This window comes from Mugil cephalus, chromosome 13 (genome assembly GCF_022458985.1).
Source record: "Mugil cephalus isolate CIBA_MC_2020 chromosome 13, CIBA_Mcephalus_1.1, whole genome shotgun sequence".
NCBI classification, from domain to species: Eukaryota; Metazoa; Chordata; class Actinopteri; order Mugiliformes; family Mugilidae; genus Mugil; species Mugil cephalus.
Genome location: NC_061782.1, coordinates 3,186,723 through 3,206,315, shown reverse-complemented (window position 1 = coordinate 3,206,315; position 19,593 = coordinate 3,186,723). Strand labels below are relative to the sequence as shown.

Sequence of the window (19,593 nt, the reverse complement as noted above, 5' to 3'; positions counted from 1 at the left end):
GTTAGCTTGAGAAGTAGAATGACATAGGACATGGTCTTGTCCTGTAACTTAAGTTATAATAACTTCTTTATGCATTACCATTTGACTGGTAGCTGTTACGTTTCTGTTGGGGAAAAATAATTCAAATAGACCTTGCTTTTCTGAGAACTTTTGAGTTGATCCAGTGGGTTTTAAAATACTTTTCATTGCCTCAATGGGTTATAGATTTCTTTACAGCCCATGGAGAAGTCATCTAATCCTCAAATTGTAGCCAAATCAGCAAAAAATTGCGAGTGGTGTTTTCCCATGGCAGGAGATATTTTGAGATTTAAAGCAGCGTATTATAGGGGGTTCGTGTTGGCCTTTGTAAGTATATATTATGAGGACAATTTGAATAAAATGCTTGTTTTGGAAGTAAGAGAACCCCTTGTAAAGCTGCAAAAAAAAAACTACCTGGATAACTGCACAAAGCTCCAGCTAAGCTCCACATGGAAGTGACAAAGAGGTCATCTTGGTATGTCCTTTTCTTTATATGGATGTGTGTGTGTGTATGTGTGATACAGTGTGTGTGTGTGACCTTTTTAAGATCCAGCCAAACGGCTAAACACACTCCCTCTGTGCCTGTCATTTACAGGTTGGCTATCGACATCTTACAGTCTGAGCTCAGGGGATCGACAGCCAGTCATGCCAGCATCATACACATGTGGGGTGTTCGCGTAGAACTGAGTCGCTCAAAGCTTAAAGACGAGGAAGAAGAATTTCCTCAGAATATGTTGATGTAAATACTGAATTTGTGCCACGGCCTGCATGTGGAACCCATTTCTGCAGTCAAAGATTCGAATGCTGGAATATCCCCCCATCGTGTGAACATGTGATGACAAGAATTATTTATTTTTTGAAGGAGGGGGTGTTCGGAAAGGCGTGTATCCAGATCAAATCAATGACTGTATTCTCTTCATCAAACCCTGTTCAATATCATCTTGTGCAATCAAAAAGCATGCACACAGCTGAGCACACTAGCCACGGCTACAGGCTACAGGCTACTACATGTCCCTGTGTATCAGGAAAAAAAACAATGGAAATCCCTGCCGTCATGTCCACAGGCTTTAACCCTTTAACTTTGTGTTTTAGCCCAGGTTAACACCCCGTTCGTCTATTGGTCAACATCTCTGCTTGCCAGCATCACCTTTGAGCCAAAGAGCATGAAATGTATGCCCACATAGGGCCGACTGTTAGAATAGCTTGAAGGGGTCATTTTGGTGGGGGAAACCTCGCATAAGCCCCTCATCACAACACATTAGAGAGAGATGGGGAGGGGAGGGCTAGTGTCAGCTGTCTGGCCCTGTTGGAGAAGGCAAGCCCGGCTCACTGTGACAGGTCAGTGAACAACACTAGCCAGAGGCTTGGGAGGGGAAATGGAGGCATAGATGCTGTCTTTATTTCCTCTGAACTAACTAATAGATCTATGTGGGAGTTATTCTGAGGAAGCTGAGATCCTTCAACGTGTGCAGTAAGATGTTGGTCCTTTCATAAATAAAATTGACTTGAATCCAAAGACAAGCCATGCTTACGCAGATCAAGTGAAGGTTCATTTGCAACTTTTAGAAAACCTCATCAAGCATAATCTAACAACACTCTGTGGAGTACTATTAAATGCTACTGACGGTGCTGAGTTGCTGCCTGTTTTTATACAGGCTATACATATCTGCAGCTCACAGTATGTAGTACATGAGGTGCCTGTTCTCAGTGTATGGATTTAGGTCAAGAATAGAGATTTCATTGTTGCTAAGCATTACTTTGTACCATGCTTTTATCAGTGTTGTCATCAGAGACTAGTCAGTGGTGACTTCTATCACACAGTCGACTACAAAATCTAGATTAATGAACCTGCTTTTCCAAATTGACTCTATTCCCCTTTTTCACAACAGACATTTCAATGTTACTCTGTGTAGCTTTGTTTGGATATGCTGTTACCACCAGAGCCCCACAATAGCAAGCAGAAATATATGTCTTTTCATCACACGAACCACAATAAAATACTATTGGTTCGGAATATCTGAGTTATTATCATCTTTAAGGAGTTTGGGAATGGAAACATAAAATCAGCAGCCAAGCTAGCTGCTCTGTCAGGGCCATGCTTTGGCCTTTGACTCCTATGCTAACATCTGCATGCTAATATGCTGAGATGATAAAATATTTACCAGGTTCACCATTTGGCTTGGCCTTGCAGCATGCCAACATTTGCTAATTACCACTAAACATAAATTGTATCTGAGGCTTATGAGGTTTGTGCTCATTTCATCATAAGCTACAGAATTTTGACATAACGATGCTCTAGATCAGAGGTCAACAAATCATGCACTTAGAATATATGCATCATGTTTAATGGGAAAATGCAGAAAATCCCAAAATGTTAACTCGCCAGTAGCACAAGTAGAAAAGAGGACCATCAAAGATACACAGTGATCAAGTGGGGAGGGAGGTGTCTTTGCATTATAGAGCAGTGACCATCTTGCTAGAGAATGACTAACATACAGATTAGTGTCATAACATCATATCTAGGTTCCACAGACTAGCAGTCTATTTCGTAGGTTCCAGACTTATTGCATAATCTCCAAATCACATTAGCAGCTGTTGTCTGATCAGCACTAACTTTTGCTCAACATGAATGATGAGTTTGAATAGTAAAAACAAGAAAGTGTGCTACTGCAGATCTTCACTTTCAGCGTCATTAATGTGCTCTTAGCTCATGCATCTGAACCTTCTCAAAGTGCTTGGACATACCAACCTGAATTAACTGTACGCAAATAAACAGCAGAGTTTACTGACAGAAAACAGACGTGAAGATTGAGTTTCCACTGTGCTCTGTTGTGCTTGTGCGTCCACTGGCCCAGTGAAAACACAATAAAGACTTTCTGTCTCTTGTATCCTCGCATCGGCGTTTGGTAGATTTTGGTTGGACAGACTTGAGGGGGAATGGAAATCAATATCTGATCTTTATTTCTACCCAGGGCAGCCAGCTTCTTACTAATTTTAAGGGTAAAATGTATCCCTGAAAAAGGCTCACTGTGAGGAATAAGTGATTATATAGCCTTATATGTAACTGATATTCTGTATTATAGCTGTTATGTTTCTAGCCTCATAATCACACCACAGTGTCACTTAACATTCTCCTAGAGGTGTTAATATAATTCCATTTTGAGAAACTCATTAATTAGGATTCAAGTATGATTTGCCTTCTCAAATTTGCTCCAGGATTACTGCAGTTCCTCCAGAATACTAGACAATCCGAAGCTCCTTCTTTGTCAATACTACATGAAGCTAATTAACTGGAGAGCAACGGTGGGAGTAATGATAAGATTGCAGGTTTTGGGTTAACAAGTCTTATTGTGTCTCTGTGTACATGGAACTATGCAAATTGCGACTTTATAGTGCAACGTGAAGATGTAATATTGGACCTAAATGAACTCCCTCAGTGGATTTATGCTTTTCTGACGTTCACATTCACAATTAATAGATGTTGTTTTATGAATTAATATAATAATTATTATTAATTTCCTTCAGACTCATGCAGAAGCAGTAGCATTTCCAAATTATTTCTTCACACACATACACAAAAACATAAATTTGTTTATTTTACAGCTGGAGTTTTCCAGTCTGTTTTATGTCTGGTAACTCACACTTTGGATTTCATCACGGTTTGTGTTTCAACCAATACACAGTAACTAAGACCAATTTAGTTGGGAACGTTTTATGCTCTGGCAAAGATCTGCAGGACCAATCAACTGAGTGATTCCAGACCAACTATTTGACATAAAAAACAAAAATTGTGTGCAGGGCAGTTGGTCTGGCATTCAGGTTAGAGGTGCTACTGAATTTTTCTTCTTTACACAGATAAAGTACCTCAACTCAGACACTGTTTTTAGCTAAATATCATATATACGGCTGAATTAATTCCTCCAGAAATGGTCGTGACCAAAAATGGAGTTCTTTTTTTGCGGTCTGATAGATATAAGACTGGTGAGTCAGGCAGAGATATGAAGTCTATGATGCAAAATGTCTGTGAAGGTTCTCATCCAGGTCATGGTAATCCAAAAGGCATTGAATAAAGGCAACTGGACTTGTAGAATTTCTTGAAGACATTTCGCCACTCATCTGAGTAGGTTCTTTAGTTCTGAGAGACTAGTGGGAAGTTGAGGTTTAAATAGGAAAACTCTGTGGGTAAAACCCATCAGGAACTTGACTGACCAGAAACTGGAGCCACTAATTTCCATAAAGGCTGGGTACTTACCTGTCATTAAGAGGGGGGTCTGTGTGCCTAGGCTACTTACCCTCTGAAAGCTGCTCTAACAAAACCATTGTCAGTGGGAGCCTCCAGTCTCAAGGTGTGAATGGTGTTTAAACTTCTTGGGGACAGAAGTCAGGACTGTTTTGTAAATAGATGGCAGATTAAATCTCAGTCCACCTCCTCCGTTTAGAGAAGGTTTTTCCCCTTTGACATAGATGGCTTCCTTTACTCCTCTCAAACCATCTGTCCTCTGTGGAGGTGGACCGCTGAGCCGTTCCCTGATGAGCTGGTCCCCAGCCATCTATGTCAAAGTGGAAAAACCTTCTCTGAACAGAGGAGGTGGACTGAGATTTAATCTGCCATCTATTTACAATCCGGTCTTGACTTCTGTCCCCAAGAAGTTTCTACACCATTCACACCTTGAGACTGGAGGCTCCGGCTGACAATAGCTTCGTTAGAGCTCCATTCATAGGGTAAGTAGCCTAGGCACACAGGCCCCCCTCTTAGCGACAGGTAAGTACCCAGCCTTTATGGAAATTAGTGGCTCCAGTTTCTGGTCAAGCAAGTTTCTGATGGGTTTTACCCACAGAGTTTTGCTATTTAAACCTCAAGTTCCCACTAATCTCTCAGAACTGAAGAAGCTACATGTTCGCCGAAATTCTACAAGTCGATCTGCCTTTATTCAACCCCATTTAGATTCCAGAATGCAAAACTTTTAATCCAATTGGAAGCAGGAGGTCATACATGAAAAAAACTGACACATTCAGGCAAACACAGTGAAACAAGACACAGGTGAAACACAATATAAGTTAATCAACAAAGGTGGGAAAGAAATAACAAAGGGGAGAAGTACAACTGAGAAGACAAGACTTTCAAAATAAAACAGGATCAAGAAAATATAAAATACAGATTCTGACAGTAAGTTTGATCATTTTTGCTCCAAGTGAATATTAAACATACTTAGGTCACCTGATGATAGCTGAGCATACATACTTGCTAGTCTTTGAACGTGATCCAGGCTTTCTATCACTGATAGCGTGAGAAGGGTCATATTGGTGTCAGTGATGTGATAACCAGCTACTTTACTGACCTAAGGTTAAAAAAAAATTAAATAAAATAACACACTGAACCCAAGCATTTCCACAGACATACAAGACCAAGAACCAGGATATGACTGTATTTATGCATTTTCACTCAAAGTGTGCCCTGTGTAACAGATATGGTAATATGAGATGAAGGAAAACTCCCTGGGCAAGGATCCAAGATTATGCTGACATGATGTGGGCAGCATTTTAAGCTACGAGGGTGTGACTTAGTAAAGCTGCATCCTCCTTGAACAACTATCTCCAAGGTGCTCTTGAGCAAGACATTGATTGCTCGTTGTTTCACTGGAGAAGCAGACGAGCACCACAGAGAATAGGTCTGTGTCTGGGTCAGTTCAGCCAAATTACAAAGGCATATGTCCTTTCTCTTCCTCTAACAGACAAGGAATTAGTTTGCATTTTATTTGTTAAGGCTTGCCACGACAGTGAAAGTGAATTGGCCAAAGCCATACACCAAAAATGGTCCAGTCTGGCCAGTAGGCCAGTGAAAGAAATCAGAACCATCATGGACCAACTCAAATCGCCATGTTTGCAAATTGGAGGGACGACTCTACAGTGTAACCCTATGGGGTGGACGTGCTATATTGAAATAAATGTCTTATTTTGACTATTAACAGGCCTATAAATGTTATTACCAACATCTGTCAACATGTAAAAGGCCCTCACTTAAATATCCCAGCATCTTTAGCCTTTAGTCTAGATAAGTAGCTACCATAAAGCTAGCATAAGGCTAGGCTAACTGGCTGTTTTTGAGATCCAGTTTCACATTAATGATGGTATGACTTTAGTTTTCTATATAAAATCTTAACAAACGTCAAAGAGAGAAATTGACATTTAGCTCACATAATAGGGAGAAATCAGTTGACATCCAGTTCTTCCTTTTAATCTTTTGCTCTCATAACTTTCTCTGTTTTTCTTCCTGATCCTGTTCTGGAGCCCTAGGCTGAGCACTGTGGCATATTTTAACTTTTTATCCAACTTTATTCTCTGTTATTGCCACTTCTCTGTGGGTGAATATTGGTTATATCAGCAAAAAGTTAAAAAAAAAAATGTGGGTGAATCTGGAGCGGCACAATCTTTTGACGTCACTCAGAAGTTAGTTTTCTATTGAATAGATGTACAGTCAACTCGCAAGCTTCCACTTGTTATGAATGTTTGTAACTGTTTGGTATGAATCATTGTGGGTAAATTTGATCTGAGGCCAGCACACACAAGATTATTTGTACACAAAGTCTGGCTTTTGTTTTGGTTTTCTATTAAGTGTATTGAATATGCAAATCAGAACACCACTAATCATCTGTCCATATACACATGCACGAGGATCTCTGTCTAACACATACGCAAAAAAAAGAAAAAGATTCACCCCAAAAAAAGAAAAAAATCGACACCTTTGTAGTGTTGTGGGTGCTATTCGAGTAAATTATGTGCCATTCATGTGCACTTTAGTTGCAAGTTTGAGTTGCTTTGCTCTTCAATTGCTTGCCACAAATAATGCATTTTATGTCCAGAACACAGAGGCTAATTGAGATGTAAGATTCACACCACAGAGCAGTAGATGGGAATGCATAATGAAACACGGAGCTGGATCGTATGCTAAATATAATGACAGAGGTGAGGCTGCAGATCACATTGAATATGAGGCAAGCATCGTCTTCATCTGCTCAACTCCTACACACACGCACACACACACACACACTGAACACGACATACATATATACACACACAAACGCTGACAGTTTTGCACACAGCGGAAGAGCGAGCGCGCACAGTGTGAACGCACGCAGGAGCAGGCGGAGATTTTCTGTTGTCGAGTTCAGTTGCACACACGCTATCAAACACACACACACACACACACACACACACACACACAAGCACAGGTCAGAGAGTCCCGGTGGCGTAGAAACTGGCAAGCATCCTTCCACTGTGCTCCAACAATCCAGCAGGCTTTTCTTTACCACACTGCCAACATGCTTTCCCCACACACACACACGCACACACACGACATTGCTTTTCCTTTCTCCCCTCCAATCATCTATTATTCTGAGCCCTCGCAGGCATTGCAGACAATGAGAAGTTGAATGGGAGAAAGTGAAGCTAATTTGTGGACATGTGCTTTGTTATTGTTTCAATAAAAATTCCCTATGAACACGACAATTACATAAGCACAACAAAGAGGCTTTTGGCGAAGCAGCCATCATGTCTCCTCTGTACAGACGTCCCCTCAGATGTTCTGTAATGGACCTACGATATCTCCAAATAAATCAAAAAACATAAAGTTTCTGATCTGTGGCTGGCTGAAGAGGGAGAACAATAGCGTTCAAAAGTAAGTTGGCAGAAGTAGGTGTGAAGTGTTGGATTAGGAAAAGCGTCTTTACATGTTAGCCTTGTATAGTTGACTGCTCCTAGACAACAGAGACTAAGAGGGTGCAAGCCTGCAGAAAATGTCCGGCCGTTTCCACGTTCAGTTCCCTAGAGCTCTCGCTTTTTCAGCTCATTGTTTGGATCGGAGGTTTCAAACTCGAAGGATCTCAACGTGTCTCAGTGATCAGCCACAACATTATGACCACTGGCAGACACAAAAACACTTGGAACAACTCAAAAGTACATGAAGAACAGCGCAAGGTGTTGACCTGGACTCCCAATTCACTAGATCCCAAAGTGATCAAGTATCTGTGGGATGATCCACAGAGGCCCCTCCCATTGACTCATAAGACCCAAAGGCCCCCCAGATACCAGGTCACCCTCAGAAGGCCCATGTTCATTCTCTGATGATTCACACCTGTTTTGGAGGCACAAATGAGACCCACACAATATTAGGAAGGTGGTCATAATGTAATGCCTGATTAGTGTATTTATGTAGACATGCCAAAAGGACGTTCAAGAAATATAATATATACTTTGATCTACAGTTTGCTATAGCAACACATCTGGACAATCAGTCAAGCTGCATCCTTCGTAAACATCCACAACAGTTTCCAGCTTCCTGGTTGACCTTTGACCTCGCATAATTACTGTAGCTTTCCCGTTCGGTGCGCAATTATTACTGGAGCCTTCGGTGCAATTTCTTTCAGTTTTCTCACCAAATTAATCACACGGATTGTCTGAAAGGCTTCTTGTTTGTGCCTGTGAGGAACAGGGAGTCACAGCAATTACTGTCAAATGTTGACACCTGAACGTGAGCTCAGCCATTCACCGAGAAGTTAGAAAAGTAAAGTAACGAGGAAGCAGAGATAAAGTTTACACACATTTGACCCACATTTGCTTGGACTGGGTTACTCTTCTTCACCCTCCCACTCCACTCCACACACACACACACAGACACACACACACAGTGCCACTATTCTGGGCCGGGCAGCTCCTGGCTTCCACTTCAGGGTTTTGGCTTTGTCCCTTGCACTGTGACACAGACACACACACACGCACACACTCCTCTCCCATGCTCTAAGATCCTGTTCATCGGCCTTTATTGTCCCAATCAAAGCCTTGCCTCCCTGACCGCCTTTAATATTCAACATTGCAAGATGGTACATGAGCTGTTTGTCTCAGTCTACATAACCCGCTAAAGGAGGACGTTGTGTGTGTGTGTGTGTGTGTGTGTGTGTGCAGTGTGAGCATGCATGCTTCCACACAAAGTGGAGCTAGATAGCTGCAAGTTGCCCCTGACACCAAACTTAATTCTCCGAAGCGAGGCTGGGGATAAATATTTCAAGGTCATTCTGTTTGCTCTCTGTTGTCTTGTTCCGGGAGCGCTGACTATAATAGGAATATATGCATGCCTAACTAGGGGCTTTAGAACAGAATTACACCGCCTGCTGCTCACTCGCTGCCTATAGGCGCAGGCCAAGAGATGAAAGATGACTGACAAAGAAGGAGCTGCAGTGGACAAATACAACCATGTGTCTTGCTGCAGTTTTTGGGGAACTGCAGTACAGCCATGAAGGTGGCTTTTCCAATACATTCTATCACTCAGTGCGTTTACATGCACATGAAAAAAAACTAATTGAATACCTTAATCGGACTCTAACTAGAGAACTTAAAGCATGTAAACACATTACTCCGACTAAAGTCAGAGTTAAAATTCAGTTTTCTCTGTCATCTGTACGATTAAGTGCAATTAAGTGTATTATTGCTCCACAACCGCTGCGCTGGCATGTGACCCCGGAACAAATACATCCACGAAAGCCAGTCGCAGAAGAAGAAGAAGAGAAACAGAGTTGGTAGAATAACTGTCTGAGGAATAGTGTGCATCTAATCTGCAAAGTAGCGTGCATATTACGTACAAGATTAAAAAAAAAAGTGTACTATTATCCATCTGGTTGTTTGAAATGCCGGTCTATTGCATGAACGACTTGTTTATTATATGATGTAATAAGTCAACTGGGTATTTACCCCCTGAAAAAACACCTATCGCCACCTAGTGCGGAGGAGGAGAACATGTTCCTGTCAATTATTCGATTTTCTCTGCTGCATGTAAACTGGGACAAGGACCACATTCACAAAGTTGAATTTCGAGCGTAGCTCGATTCAGCTGACTGTCTAAAACTAGTAAAGCTGTAAAGACGCAAGCTTTAGTTTTCAGGTTTAGTGAATAGGGAATTTTCCTGCATCAAGTCTAAATGTTTGGGTAGCTATTGGAAAAATATAGAGGTTAAAACGTCACAAGATATTCTCTCTTGTCCTCTTCACCAAATACGAGGAAGATCCCACAGATACAGCATAGAGTCACCCCCGCCACAGCTCCTTTGTTATGACTGGTTGAATTCCAATGAAAACCAGTAATGAGATTAAAGTTACTTTTCCAAGTTACTGTGTGTTATTATTTTTCCCATTTTTCTGAATAAAGACATATATTTTTGCTTTCCTCTTGCGTCTCGGTGAGTGACGTCACTTGGCGACAAGTCACATTTTCAGCATGACTCGCGGGTAATACCACGCATCACAAATATAAACAACTGCAAATAGCACTGCTATTGCTGTGGGGAGTTGTGGATTAGTGGTTAGAGGTGCAACTTGGAGGCCAAAGGATCACACATTCACCTCCTCGATTAGCACTTGACTTTGACTTTGGTGCAAAACCAGTAAGTTGGTTAGAGTTGAAGAAGCTGGTTGGGCAGCAGGTTGTAGAGGAAATGCTGCATTTATTTTATAAACATTTTTTTACAGTAACTTTTGATCAAACTTTACTTTTGAGTTACTCATTACTCATTACTTGAGTAACTGATCAGTAATCAGATTACCTTTTGAAGGAAACTGTGGCAACACAAAGTTTGCTGCATTGTATCAGACGAGCCAACAATCACATCCTGTTCATGCAGCCATGGACTACTCATACAAGGTTGTGAACGCGAGGGCAAGGTGAACTGCTCTTTCCGGTTTCTCTCTAAACAACTATTTTGGTCTTTTTTTTTGTTTGTGTGCAACTAAGACAGCATGCTTTTAAGAAGAGAATCCAAAAGCTGCTATCCTATCCATCATGTGCAGACTCAAACACACAGAAAGGAGGCAGCGTTAAAACCGTAAAAGCTTTTTTTTTGTTTGTTTGTTTGTTTTAATGAATGTCTGGTGCAAAGCGACAAAAATCGAGTCTGATATGGAACTGATTTACAGTTATTTGCAGGTACTGGGGTCAGCCCCTCATACCGAGCTGTGTGGGTACACCTGTACAGCCAAACATTTGCAGCGATGTACAGCCCGTGTGTTTTAGCTGGAATATTAGAAGCACTCTACAGAGCTAAAAAGCAGCCGGTGACTCATTCTGAAACGGTGAATGAATAAACACAGTCTATTACGGCGTCGTTTGGTAATAGCTCGGCCTATCCGCGCGCTAAGCAGCCTCATTTGTTTGATTACAACTCCACCACCACCACCACCACCACCTCCCACTTCCCCATCGAACCAAATTATTTCATAAATACACTGCCCGAAAAAAAAAAATACTTTCGCACTTACTTTTGAGGTTAGGGAAAGGCAAAGGGGGCTGGAGACACTAACGAAGCGTGGTCAAAGTGCGAGCGGCAAGAGACTTTTCATCTTGGCGGGAGATGTAAAGTAATGAAGTTGACACCAGTGTCCACCCCATTAGGCTGGGCCTGCATGGACCATTACAGGCAGGGTGAGAGGACAGCCCAGAGCCAGAGGACCCCATGGAATACAAACACACACACACACACACACAAAGAAGAAGAAAACGAAGGTTTATACACATGAAAGTAATGAAAATGTTTGGTATGGCCACACTTGACATTGTTTCCTAAGGGGTTTGTCTGTACTTACACACAAAGCGCTGCGTGCGTTTGTGCATGTGCGAATTCATATCTGCACAAGAAACGCGAGACAGTTGCACACTACATCCCGTACATATCCGTTTCCATAATGCGTGCGTACATGTATAATCTGTAAGTGTGCGCTGCATACGTACAGCTCTCCAGAGTTGCCGTGTGTAGCCGCTGCAGTGCACGGTGTGCGTGTGTGTGTATGTGTAATGGAACGATATGGTGGCAGCCTCCGTTCTCCCGCTCAGCCTGTCAGGGAAATATAATTTGCGCCTTCAGTGCTTTTCACCTGGCTCATATGCAGCATGCAAATTTATTTCTCTAATAATCCAAGTGCGCGACGGCCCTCCTCCAGGATTAATGACAGCATTCCCAGGGCCTCGCCTCCACCCCGGACCGCCGGAATATTACCACCATACGCACCAACCAACCCCCTCCTCTCTTCACACACACACACACATACACAATGACATGGAAAAATTGTGTTAGTTCTACACAGAAAAACGCTGGGGTATTTGTCCTGCTAGACAATATAATGGGCTGGTGCATCATCAGATTGCAATGTCATTTCAAAAAACCTTGAATACAAATAATGGGGAGATGGTGAGGAGGGGGGGAGGAATGAGAGGGGAGGCCTCGCAGGATAGATGGTGCATTTTCTAATCCGGTGGGCTAGTTATCCTTCATTTCAGGTAGAGTGGTGTCGTGATGACACACACACACACACATACGCACGGAGAAGGAAAAACACACCGCTCCGTTATTCAAATGAAGTGAGCCGCATTGTGCAGAGCTTGCTGCTTTCCCGGGACACATCCCTTTTCTTCCCCTCTTCCACCGTTAATTAATCTTAGAGATCTTTTTTAGCATCCCTCCCTCTCCCTCTCTGTACCCTCCCCAGCCTCATCTCTCCGGCTTTTTCTAAGCAAACAGTATGAAATATGGATATGGGAGAAGTATTAATTATAACCCCATGTGTGGGTGTAGATCTGTGTGCATGTGTTAGGAAGAGGGAAAAAAGAGAGAGGAGGAAACAATGTGCCAGCGCCACCACCCACTGCCTGGATCTGTCACAAGAGGCTGGGAAAAGAAAGAGGAGGAAGAAGAGGAGGGAGATATGTACGGAGACAGAGTGAAAGAGGAAGGAGAAGAGCAGTGTGTGTGTCCTTCTATTAGTGTGTTTAAGTGCCACCCCGGCTTGTGTAGCCCTTCACCTGCGAACAGAGAGCGCCTCCATCACAGGTGAGGCCACACAAAGCCTCGGTCGAGGCTGTCAGCCGCTGCCATCCAGCACAAAGCGGGTTAACTTCAGCTGTGGCTCTGCACTCTGACAGGCCGCGACTGCTGGTCACTTATCTTTTTAATTAGCTTTTCACTCGTCCTCAGACTCCCTGAGCTCACCCTTCTCTCTCTGCCTTCGCTCTTTCTCTCCCTGTCACTAATTCTGAGTGGACTTCATGATTTTTTTTTTTTTTTGCCTTTGCACACTCATGCTCACACCGTAATGACGCTCGCCATCATTGGGTAGCAATAAGGATATATTTGTGATATTCTGATTGGATTACTAGACAGGCTGAAGGCCTTCTAAACATACTATGAGTTTAGTTTTACTATTTTTGGTACACATATAACTATAGAACCAGATTTGGACCCTCCAAAGTACAGTTGGCTATCCAATTAAATGAAGTTTCAACTATTTTTTTTCCTTCATGAGTTCATGATGGCCACCCCTGCACAGCAGCCATTGCTGCTGCTGCCACGTCCCGCTCTGAATCAGGAAGACAGAAGGTGATGAGTTCAAACAGTCAGAAGAATTAGATGGTCTCCGTGCAGTCACATGGAGACGGGTCAATAGGACGAAAGACATTATCCTGGGTTTGAATATGTGTCTTTACTAAACTGACCTGCAGCAGGAGATTTCTACCTCAAAGTGGGACTGGGCGTATTGATCTAAATATTGATAGTATCGATACCAAGGCTAGTATCGATATTGAAACAATACTCATGTGATGAGATCAATACTGTTACTTGTTACTGTTTCTCTTCTATACGTCCAGTAAATTAATCCTCACACAGTGAATTAGAGCGCAGCTTCTCTCCAAGTCTGTGTGCGTCAGGAGCTTCTCCATCCTCACCTGCAGTAAAAGGTGGATATGGACAGAGTTTGATACTCAAATCCTAGCATCACAGCAGCATCACACAGGTGGAACTGATGCCGTTATTGAAATAGATTACCCAGAATGCAGACCCACTTCTTTGGTAGACAATGAATGAGTTAACATTTCTCTCTCTGAGCTATTTTTATATTTATTATTCCATTGTTGCTTTTGTTTTTGACATTGTTATATTTATTTTTGTTTTTATACTGTTAAATTGTTTTATGTTTTTATTAGTTCATAAAAACAGGTTTATCTGATGTGGCACAGCAGCTTGGTGCTTAGCACTGATGCCTCCCAGCGACAAGGTCCGGGGTTTGAGTCCAGCTCAGGTCTTTCTAGGTGGAGTTTACATGTTCTCTCTGTGTCTGTGTGGGTTTTCTCCAGGTACTCCAGTTTCCTCCAAAGACATGCTCGTTAGGCTGATTGCTGACTCTAAATTGACCCTAGGTGTGAGTGTGAATGTTTGTTAGTCGCTGTGTTAGGCCTGATGACAGCTGGGATAGACTTGAGCAAACCCTGTGACCCTAGTGAGGATAACATGTACTCACGCATGTACAGCACAAACCTGAAGTCCTCCCTAAATTTATTGGAACAACAGACAATGATGGATGATACGATGATCACTTGAAGTTAAGGATGTCACGATTAAGTTAAAAGTTCTTCCCTGTAGATTCCTACTCTTTGTTGTCTTCCTTTTATTCTCCTAGATGAGACTGGATTTAGTCCAATAAGGATTTCTGTCCAAGTTAATGTGGAAAGGGGAAGCTCATACCTTGACTCCAGAAAACCTGTGTTCTCCAGTCCAGAAATAAACCTCATAAAGTCCCTAACCCTCTCCGGAAGATTTTTCTCCTGCAATGTTGCAACTAAAACACAACAAGCATCATTGTGTGTCTACAAGGAAAGAAGTTGTTGTTGTTGTTGTTGTTGTTATTGTTCTTTTATTTTTAACAAAGAGGAGGAAGAAGACATGGTTTTGGTTTATGGTAGACCTTAAGTAAATCCCCCCGATAGTGATTTGATCATTTTAGAAATGTTTCAGCCTCAAAACTGGTCTCCTGATAATGATAGTGACGATAAAAAAATCCAACTGAACTGCTGCTCTGCCTTTTTGGTCCACCTACATGTTTCAATAGAAGTTCAATGATTCATTTTTAAGCAGGTGTTTAAATTGTAAAGATCGTTTATCTACTACTTGGCTACAAAGATGCTCCTCTGTTAAGTTAGGTAAACAACTAACATCTATCCATGATATTTTCAGAGTGAAACCATGTATAAACACCACACTGTTCCTCCATTGTATTTGCTAGTTTCAGAAGGTCTGTATAAAGTCTGGAAGTCCCATCTTTTTTATTTAAATTAACACATTTCAAAATTTTGTATTTTTTCCTCTTTTTCTTTCTGATGCTGTTGTGGCTACGATCCAGGGTCCTTATGTTGTGCTATATTCAGTCCCTGTCACTGCATCATTGTCTACAACACCACACAGCCAAGTTTATTCACCACTAGGAAATCTGTCCCTTTCAGAAAAATGTGCATTTATGAGCATAAAGGCGCACAGCGAATACAAGGAAGACGGCATACAATGTGAGCACCTTCGATCAATTCTACAGAATGAAAGTAGAGTGGGGGATGGCACATATACATGGCCTTGCAAGTTTATAGGACCCAAATGTGAACTGGCTCGTCCAGAGTTTGGAGAGCCCTGCTGCATGAAATTGCAAACCACGCAGGAAAGTAAACCAGTATTTGTCATGTGAATCATAATTTAGCTGCCACCGTTGAGGATTTGCAAAAACCTACATTTGATTTGTTACTATGATGTGTCATTCCTGGCACTCGGAGATTGTTTATATGTGTAATGGTCTTGAAAGAGTGATTGAAATTGCAGACAGACAGAAGGGATATTCACATTTAAGTGATCCAAAGCAAACAGAAAACACACAGGCAGGGAGACATTACAGCCTGGACCAGACTTAGACTTCTAATGATTTACTTATGCATTGAGCTGCTATTGGCTTTTCAATAAAAAGAGGAAATCAAGCCGTCGTTGTTGTCTCCCTTTAAAGATCCAATAAAATGAGCACTTAAACAGGTTTTCCACAAGGTATCAGGTCCCTGAGGAGTTCAGGTCAGTGTCGGCTCTACCAGATCAAACTACTGCACCCTCCATGTCTGATATGGACATAGGTCTTAACTTGGTTTATGGTGAAGACACCTCGTTTGGAAAGTCATTTTACGGGACCTATGACTTTATATGATGACTGTGGTTGCTACGTCTGGACACTAATTGCAATGTTATGCGTGTTATAATAAAACAGGACAGCCGCAGGCAGCCGCTAGATGGAGCTCTACACGCTTCTGTTTCATTTTTGAGGAGCTGTCATGGTGTCCAGTTCCTATACAGTCTATGCAGTAGTTTGACAAGCAGTGTTCAGTGCATAGCACTTATTAGATTAGTTAATCCAGTAATTCAAGTAAAACAACACAGCTCTCAAGTTGGCTGCAACACACAGTTAGCTGGTTAAATGTCCCATATTATGCAAAATTTACTTTATAAAGGTTTTCTAACAGTAATATGTGTCCCCATAGCCTGTGTGTGAGGTTGAACGACGACAGCGTCTCTACCAGACATAGTCATAAATCCACCATAAACATTAGCGTAGCATGGTAATGCCAGGGAAAACCATATCCTCTCCTGAGAGGGGCGTGGTGTAGGCGTGGACAGACTTAGCCCATCAGCATTTAAAGGTACAGACACAGAAACAGTCTATTCTCTGTGGGGTTCACTAGAGCCAATTTTGTGACTGGCTGAAATTTAGGACCAAGGCTGAGTTTGGGGTAATACACTTTGAAAACAATAATGTTGGACATCTGACACCTTTATGAAAAAAAAAATAACAATAAAAAAAATGCATAATATGGGACCTTTAAGTTAGTTGCAACACTGGGTCAAATATCATATTGTGTTTTTTCCAATCTGATTAGTACACATAAGGTCCCATCGTCCAAAACAAAATCTACCTCATTCAACCACAATATATGGATTGGACTTGCATTAACATGCTTTTCTTATTTGCAACTGGTTTGTAATTGCATTTAGCAGCCAGTTATCGACAGGTTAATCTAATAGCTACCAAGACATTCCTGCAAAATTCAATGGAATTCACTACACATCATTGACTACTTGCACTAATACTTGCATCTAGTAGTTTGACAGTAGATTGTAGTTTTCAGATACAATACAAGCATTCAGTTATGTATCTGTGTAACTGATTGAAATAAATCCAAGATTCTGTTCGGAGTTAGTTTTCCCAGACTGCAAAAATAAATTTGTTGTTCTACCTGCCACAAATATGGAGTTGTGTGGGTGAATGTTTTGTTTTAGAGAAGACAAAACTGGTTTTCATATCTACAACACTTTCCCCTGTTTCCCTGGCTGAAGGAGTCAGGAAAACAAAGGCTATGGGGTCATTAATGGGGGGCAACCTCACCTATCTCTAATGTGTATTTATAAAGGTGGGGAGCTGAGATGGAAGTTCTCTGGAATTCCTCATGGAATGGAGAAGTTCACAGGAACCGGACCATCCCATGGTCATCAGCATTCCTGGGAAGTGGGCAACTCACCAGTGACCAATTAGATAGGAGAATGCAGCAGGTCAAGGAGGTGAATAAAGGGCCATGATTGGCTGTTGAGACCCCGTGTGGTTTTGACTTCTTGGTTTTGTTGATGAGGACCGATTTCAAGACACAGCGATGGAATTAAGAGGAAGGTGTGTCATGATGCTGGCTTTCCCAAAGCACACAAACACAGAACGTCAAGAACTAATAATTCACAGAAGACCCAATTCTGTGGTCACTGCAAACCGTTTTCCTCCAAATTACACTTCGCTCACACCGGATGTTATTACTCCTCTGTGTCAAGCTCCAAAATGGTATCGCAATATTGCATATCCATTCTGATATTGTGTTTAGGCTTCTCAAAGGCCTTCAAGGCCACAGTTTCATTGATCACTATTAAATCCACCATTTAACTTTAATTGAATGTTATTTTACATTTTTACCCCGTGAATTCTGGCACCATTCAGGTTTTTATATTATTTTCCCTTCACCTCATCAGTGTGCTTTGATATCTCCTCATAAAGAACCGCGATGTCACCTGTCACTGTCCAACTAAGCCACCAATGAAGACGTGCCAGTCTTTAGGGGACCAGAATACTATTAACGCCGCATTTCATCCCAAATGGGCTTTTATTAAAATGAATGCCTAATTAAATTCCAAGATGAGGGGGCAGCGAACAATGCCAGACAGTGGCTACTTTGATTTTTTTTTTCCCCTTGTTTTAAAGTAATTATGCGGGCCTGACATGAGTGAGCACACTGCCGGAGACCCCTCTAATGAGTTAAGCAAGAAAAATCGCCACAGTCGCCTTCCCTGGCAGCAGCTAATTGCCTGGCCACATCGGGCCACCACTAACACTGTCATTTAAAATGTGCTTTTCTTCTATTCCTGCAGTATTTTAAAGTGATTTGCTTAATTAACATTTCTGTAAAGCTGGACGGTAAATAGCAACGCGGTCGGTGCGCTTGTGCTCGCGAGATCATGGTCCTGTTTTGAGAAGCAGCGAAAGGTGTGGGTGAAGGTCGACAAACTTTTACTTTAAAAGCGTGAACTTTGCTCTCGAGATGTTTTAACCTGCACCATTATGGTAATGATCGCGATAAAAGGTATGAAAGCGGCTGCTTGCAACATAAGAGGCATCACATGAGGCTGGGAGAAGTGTCCGGATGCATATTCACCGAGCCACTGAATGTGTACATAGAAGAAACCCTAAAAAAAAAAATTTTAAAAAAGGGTATTTTTTTTTCTAAATGTATAATTTTACTCATCTATCTTTACTACAATAAAAGCTCTTGTACAGTGAATTAAATATTTTCCAAGAAAAAAAGAAAGGAAACATGAAATAAATTGTAGCAAGGCATAAAAAAAAAAAAAAACAGTTATGATTCAGTTATGACATTTTAGTTTGCCTCCAGGCAGCAATGTCCAAATCTATATTAATCAGATGAAAAAAAAACTATTATAATCGCACCAAAAATGTCACAGCAACCCTGTCAGTCATCCTATCTCTCACGCATGCAAGCCCACACGCACGTACAGATGCTGCATGACTTTACTGTTGCATCTACAAATGCATCTACATCTACAATGCCATCGCTAACATTTGCAAATGTTTCCGGACCTCCAAACAAGGGAATCAGTGAGACAGCACATAATTATTCATATGTTTCACTTAACCTTTAACATGCAGTCCCATACAGTGCCCCAGCCAGCGTGTGCATATTGGTACCAGATTATTACGAGAATGGCTAGGCATTTGTCCTTGTTTACGTGCCCCGTTGAAGCATCCTTGGCCGTGCTTGCCTACACTCCAGATGAATAGCATTCCCTGGCCCCCGGAGGCTCCCAACTTCTCCTGAGACCTTTAAGTGTTTGTTGACAGACTAACAGACTTTGGCTTGTTTAGCTTTCTCCACTCTCTAAAATCCAAAAGGTCACCCGCGATTCCTCCTCCAGCCGTACCCCTCTTCGAAAGAAGAAGAAGAAGAAGAAAAAAAAAACAAGACCTCAGGAAAATGCCCTTACGAGCGGACCTCGAGAGCTCTCAGGGAAACAAATAGAATCCCTGCTGCCACGGTTACCAAGTTTACCAACATGTCTCTATGGCTACAAATTACAAAATAGCTAGAAATGCGCCCCCCTCTGCTAGAGAAGCAAACAAAGAGGAAGA

General features: G+C 41.8%; 1 long non-coding RNA gene across 2 annotated transcripts in view; it reads right to left on the bottom strand.

The window, feature by feature from the left end:
* Window positions 1-19,593, bottom strand: part of LOC125019305 — a 275,637-nt gene that overhangs the window by 36,768 nt on the left and 219,276 nt on the right. The window contains exon 8 of one of the 2 annotated variants that reach the window (XR_007114052.1): window positions 11,320-11,459. The exons of the other annotated variant lie outside the window; for it this stretch is intronic. This is a non-coding gene — a long non-coding RNA (uncharacterized LOC125019305). The remainder of the gene's footprint in view (window positions 1-11,319; window positions 11,460-19,593) is intronic. 2 annotated transcript variants of the gene reach the window in all.